Here is a 6,204-nt window from a genome sequence, read left to right as displayed (position 1 = left end):
GCCTGTAAGAACTCTGAAATCTGATATTCTGAAAGAAAGTTATGGCCGTTTTACTAAGACAATCTTTTTACCATTTTCAGTACGATTTTTCATTTTTAAATTTTTTCAGTGACGAAAATTCCGACGAGATTAAATTTGACGGCCATCATGGGCTGAAACTAAAAAACTCTTTCATTTCCTCTGAACATGGCCAAACTAGGGCATATTATATATCAAAATTTATGGAAATGTCGACCCGGATCCAATGGTGAGGTCTGTTTTTACCTAGGAGGTCATTTCTACATGCTACCCCCCAAAACCCTCATTTTAAATGAAACATCCAAAATTTTTTTTTTGTCCAACAATTTCACATGCCCAAATCTTTTAACATCTCATCATAACAGCAAACCCAAAGTCTTCAAATCTGCAATAAAATATTCATATATCTCGCCCTTTTCTTTTATCCTCTCATGCATTCCCATGGATTCAATCTAGGGTTACAATAATAATAAAACCATAGCTTTGATACCACTTGTAAGGAAACTTGGCAATAAAGAATATAACCATTTTCACATAACCCATAATAAATCTAAAATAAACACAGAATTAAAATCCACATGCAAGAGAATAAACAACATACCCACAAAATTGTGACACAAGATATACCCTGGGAAACTCTCATTGAGGGAAAAACCCAGCCTCCAAAAGCATCCATCACCATGTATTATTCAGCAAAAAATACCATTGCCATACAACCATGGAAGCCTTCATGGCCATAGCCACAACCGAGCAAACTATGTGAACAAGCATGAATCCACACATCCCATGCCATGCTTTCAACCTTCACAAATGCTCCCTTGGCTAACCTGTCAAGCCTTGTCCCACTCGACTCTTGCCTTTTGTCTTCTCCTTGTCACTCTCTATCTCTCTCTCTCTACAACAACTACCCTTGTGGCTGCTTATAGTAGCAAGTCCCACAAAACCACCAACTGGTATTACATAAACCATGTGCTAAAACCATGTGCTACCTAACCCACTGACCCCACATTTAATATTGGGCATTTAATTCTTTTCCCCCAATATTAAATAATTACATGAAATATTATCACAATGTTACAATACAACTCATCAAGAATATTCCATGGGAATCTTTACACGTTGCACGTCCATCTAGGTACAACATTACATAACAAAATAAAATATAACAATATTATGCAATGTGTGCAACACCCATTATCTCAACAAGAGACATTACAACAGACACTACAACATCTAAATAAAGGAAGAAGAAAAATTATACCAATTAAAAACTGCTCTTGTTCATCATTACATGTGGCACCAACAACTCAAAAACTTTTAATTTTAGCAAACTGCCAGTGTAACATCTCATTTCAGCTGTGCTTGGGATATCATGATTAGGCTTGGAAAATTTCTTCTCACTTGTATCTAGACCTCCTTAAAGAGGCAGCTACGAAGGACGCTGACAAGACCGTTGAGGAGCTACAAGGCATCAAAAAATCTAGTGGGCTTCAAAAATGATGAGCCATGGTAGCTGCAGAAGCACATCAACACCTACATCTCAGCCATTTACTCCGACTCGCGAGTCTATGACATCGGGGGTTCCGATGCAGAACCTCATGACCTGATGGTTCGCAACAGGGTTGCCCTTGATGTGACAAACCTGCCCCTGAGGGGGCTCAATGACCACTTGAGTGATGCTATTCACTCTAATATGGAACCCTCTCGCTAGTCATGCGATCGTCTCTCCACTCCGTGCCCTACGCAACCGTGGACGACATAATTTGCAACGACAGCAGGGACTGTGAACCATCTCACGCTTGAGGTGAAAGAGGATGGAGATTTTTCTCTCAAACTCTATGAGGCCAAGGTATGGGTTAAGCCGTGGTAAAATTTCGAGAAGTTGCAGGATTTCAAGCCTGCACCTTCCTCCTCAATTACTCTTGTTGATCTCGGCGTTAAGCGTGAAGGGTTGGGATCAAGAACATTCTGATTTTGCATGTTCTGTTGGAGTACTTTGATCCTCATAAGCTGCATGATATCAATAATGGGTCGACGCTGTCGACCACATTGTACCAGACGACAGGGAAAGCAGAGGGAAACAGTGGGTTTCTCAACATAACCGACATGAAGGGCGACAAAGTGGGATTTGGGGCAGTTACCCTTGGTTCTAAGGTAAAGTTGGATTCAACCTATGTGAAATCCTGGAAGGAGGTGCCCTACAATATATCAGTCCTGGAGATCAGCAAGGCAATTTTGCCCTTTGATCTGGTTGCCCCTGCTCCTTCTGCGTCAAATCTGAACATTACCGAAGTGCTTGACAAGACCGGATGTAAGATTTTTGTGCAACTTATAACAAGTACTGGTGTTTTGAAGACCTATGAAGATGCATTTGCTAATGGGTTCACACTATTTGCTCCCACGGATGAGGCCTTTAGTGGGGCTGAATGTCTAAGCTGAAGAAGCTTTCAAGTGCTCAGCAGATTTATGTTCTTGAATACCATGCTTTGCCTGAATATAGTCCCATGGGAACTCTCAAGACATCTAGCGAACTAGTTAGCACTCTGGCTACGAGTAAAGCGGCTAAGTATGCATTGTCGATCTCTAATTGTGGACATAGAGAGGCATAAAGGTCTATATTATTTTCAAACCAACAAGCCAACTCTCTGAGTCTATGACTTCAAAGCAGGAATTGCTCTCAAATTTACAAGTACACTGAGCAAAGACTGAGAAGATGGCTCAACAGAATAAGAAATGAATTTTTTAATTTACATTTGCCACTATAGCAAGTAACCCATAAAAAAATAATAATAAATAAATAAATCTGAACATTGTTTAGTTATGAAAGGTTTTAACCCATCAAAAACTAGCATATATATTTGAACATTTCAAATAAAAACTAATGTAACAAAATGATACTGCAGAAAAACAGAACAAGCCTTCCAAAGCAAGAGAAAAAAAATGGTTCGATGATAAAGAAAGTTACTCTTTGGTGGCAAGCCTTCCAAAGAGGGTTAGATGAAAACTAATAGAAAATAAGAAGTAACCTACACAAATTAGAGCAAACAGAAGTTAAACGGGTTTGGCGGTAAATCAGCCAAATCCAAAAAAAACTTCAATTTCTTCCAACTTAAGATGATTAAAGAAGAAATTAGTGAAATCTCTCTCAAGAGTCTCCTTCGAATCGTACCTTCATGCAAACACTCAAAACAAAGATTAAACTGCTCTGATACCATGTTAGAAATGGAAAAAGAAAATATGAAAATAAGCAAAACCAGGAAAGAATCTAAGTGAGTTAATGCATGAAAAGATATTACCATAAAATAGGAGAGAGAAAGCTTCAAGATCCAACACCATGAGACAAGATATTTGGAAAGGGGAAAGCAAAGAAAACCCCTTGTGACTTTATGAATGAGGCATGAAAAGCCTAAGAAGGAAGAGAGAGAGAGCAAGAGAGCAATTGCTCATACAATAATTGAGAAGAGGAAGAAACCTCATTAGAAATGAGAGAGAATGGTCATCTCTTAAATAGAGATGAGAGAGAGGAGTTAGAATGTAACTCCCATGTCTATGAATGCCACCATTCATAAGTGTGTGAGGCCAAGTGTGAGATTCCTCTTAAGGAGGAATAATCTAAATTACAAATTATAATAAATATTTGTCCTCACATATTCCACTAGATGACAAAATAAGATGTAGTGAAAAAAAGACAAAAAAGAAATATATTAGGATACCTTGGCTTATATCCTAATATATTACAACAATAAAGAAAGAAGGTCTAACCTTGGTTTATAAACACACCAAGGAAAGATTACAACTTCTAACAAAAATGACTTTGATTTTTTATTTAATTATTCAATACAATAAATTGTAATATCAAGATACTTATGATGGCTATATAGCCATTTCTATTGAGTTAAACTTGTTTTAAAATATAACTTATCTTCTTAAGATACTAACAATAATTCTAATAATTCCAAAAAGTTGACCTCAAGAGCTATGCAAAATAACCCAAAGTCTTTAGACAACTATACAAATCTTTAAATAAACTAAGATTGCTTAGATGTTTAAATAAATTAAATTTTAAAAAATGATATTTAACTTCGAAATACACTTAAATAAATTTTAACATGAGTTATATACTTGTTGGGAGGTTGTATACATGTCAAAATAATTGTTTTAAAGTTTGAGATATAGACATCATATAAGAGATTATCTATATAGGTTGGGATGCACATTTGATTATTTATTAAGTAATTGAATTTCAATTAATAAATAGATATAGTTAAATGTGCATCTAAATATTAGACTTAAAGATGGACAATATATTTTGTCCAAAATTTACTATTGGAATGTAACAATTATAAAATTATGAATTTTTAAATTTTTAAAATAACTTTCAATTAAATATTTTTACACGATGAAAATTTCATGTATTTTAAGAAGCATAGATTGTTTAAATATAAAATCTAAGCATAGACTATTTACAACATTCGCTTATTTAACTCCAAAATAGGAGTTTTTTCTTTTCAATGTTTAATGAATGGTAATTTTAGACATTGAAATTATTATTTAAAACTAAGTATAACATTTAAAAAAGTACAAAAACTACAAATTCTCCTCTTAATTCATATGATGGATATTACTTTTGTACTTGTTGTAGCAAATACTATTGCATTCACTTATGTCGAATTGATGAATTAGTTCTCAATCAATCAACCAATGATAAGTAATATTTTTTCTCCTAAAAAAATATTTCTAATGTTTATTTATTTATTTATAATTTAAAATATTATAGAACTTATTTATCTTCATTATGATAGGCTGATTTGATTTGGTGTTATAGGAGTCCTTTTTTCAAAGCTTCCCATATTGCTTCTTTTGCAACAAAATACTAGGTCTGCAATAATTATGGAGTTTTTGGCTAGAGTTTTGGTTAGAAATTCTTGCCTTCTTTGCATATATAGAAGAAAGATTAAATATTTGAATCACTTTAGATTATTCTTAAAAAACTAAGCTTCCCAAATAATATAAAGAATTTTTTATGATATATAAAAAAGACATTATAAAATATGATGTAAAAAATAAATGTACCATAACTATACTTAAAATAAATAGAATTTACAAGTAGTAAAGTAGTAATCATAATATTTCTTTACCAATATTTTATTATTTCTAATCTCCTAATTTTGATTAGATAAAATGAACAATTTATTTACATTAACTATACTAACTTTTATTTCATTCAAAAATTTTAATTTTTTTAAAAAAAATCAACCAATAATATAATATAATATACTAAGTGATGAAAAAGAAACAAATAATTTAGATAGAATTATTTTAAACAAATATACTTTATTTTTCTTGTAAATTTAAATTTAAATTTACATTATTCAAATTAATTTTAGAACAAAAATAATATTATAATTAATTATGTGACACTTGTTTAAAAACATATTCAACAAAACTCATTATAGAAAATTATAAATAAAATGATTTTTTTACTAAACTTTAGAAATAAGTAAAATAAAAATAATTCTAAATTTAGCACTATATATTAGTTGGAGTTAAAATAGTAAAAAAACATTTATTAAAATTTACTCACAATCTTTGCAACAGAGCTAATCACCAATGAATTGGAATTCAATGATTTAGTATATATATTATTCAGACAATTTTAGAATAATAAAATTAAATGAAGAAATGGCATTTGTCTATTCAAAATTTGAATAAAATGGGCATAATGTACCATATGTTTGTAGTCAATAGGTAGAGACCTAAACCCTGCTAAGAATTGTTTGCAGATGTGATCCATTTGGTCATAGGACATGATAGGGGTAATGATAGTAAGAATAGAAATATGGCTTTTCAATTGTGGATGGGCTTTAGGGGGCCTTTAGTCTTTAAGAGAAGCCTCCATTAGTCCACATTGAGTAGCTATCTTGGTGATTGTTTTGTGGCTTTATCAAATTGTTCATTTTCTGGTTGGAAAATTGTTCATTTTAAACAAAATTGTTTATTTAGAGAGGATTCTGTAATTGAGGTATTTAATCACATTTAACAAGGAAATATATGCATGCTAACTGATTGGTGGAAATGTAATCCAACTTCACAATAAATAATAAGTGAGTACTCTGAGGCAATAAAATATCGAGGAGACCTTCAAATTCACAATAGAAGAAACAATGGATGCTTATCACTGTCTTA

General features: G+C 32.4%; 1 pseudogene; it reads left to right on the top strand.

Annotated features, from left to right (window-relative positions):
- The first annotated feature begins 1,694 nt into the window (after positions 1–1,694).
- LOC149528219 (fasciclin-like arabinogalactan protein 8) lies at positions 1,695–2,627 on the top strand (annotated as a pseudogene).
- The last annotated feature ends 3,577 nt before the right edge of the window (positions 2,628–6,204 follow it).

The sequence above is a fragment of the Cupressus sempervirens genome, chromosome 11 (genome assembly GCF_028749045.1).
Source record: "Cupressus sempervirens isolate cs-2001-9-10 chromosome 11, ASM2874904v1, whole genome shotgun sequence".
Lineage (NCBI taxonomy): Eukaryota > Viridiplantae > Streptophyta > Pinopsida > Cupressales > Cupressaceae > Cupressus > Cupressus sempervirens.
Note: the sequence above shows the minus strand (reverse complement) of the source record. Positions and strands in the feature narration are given on the sequence as shown.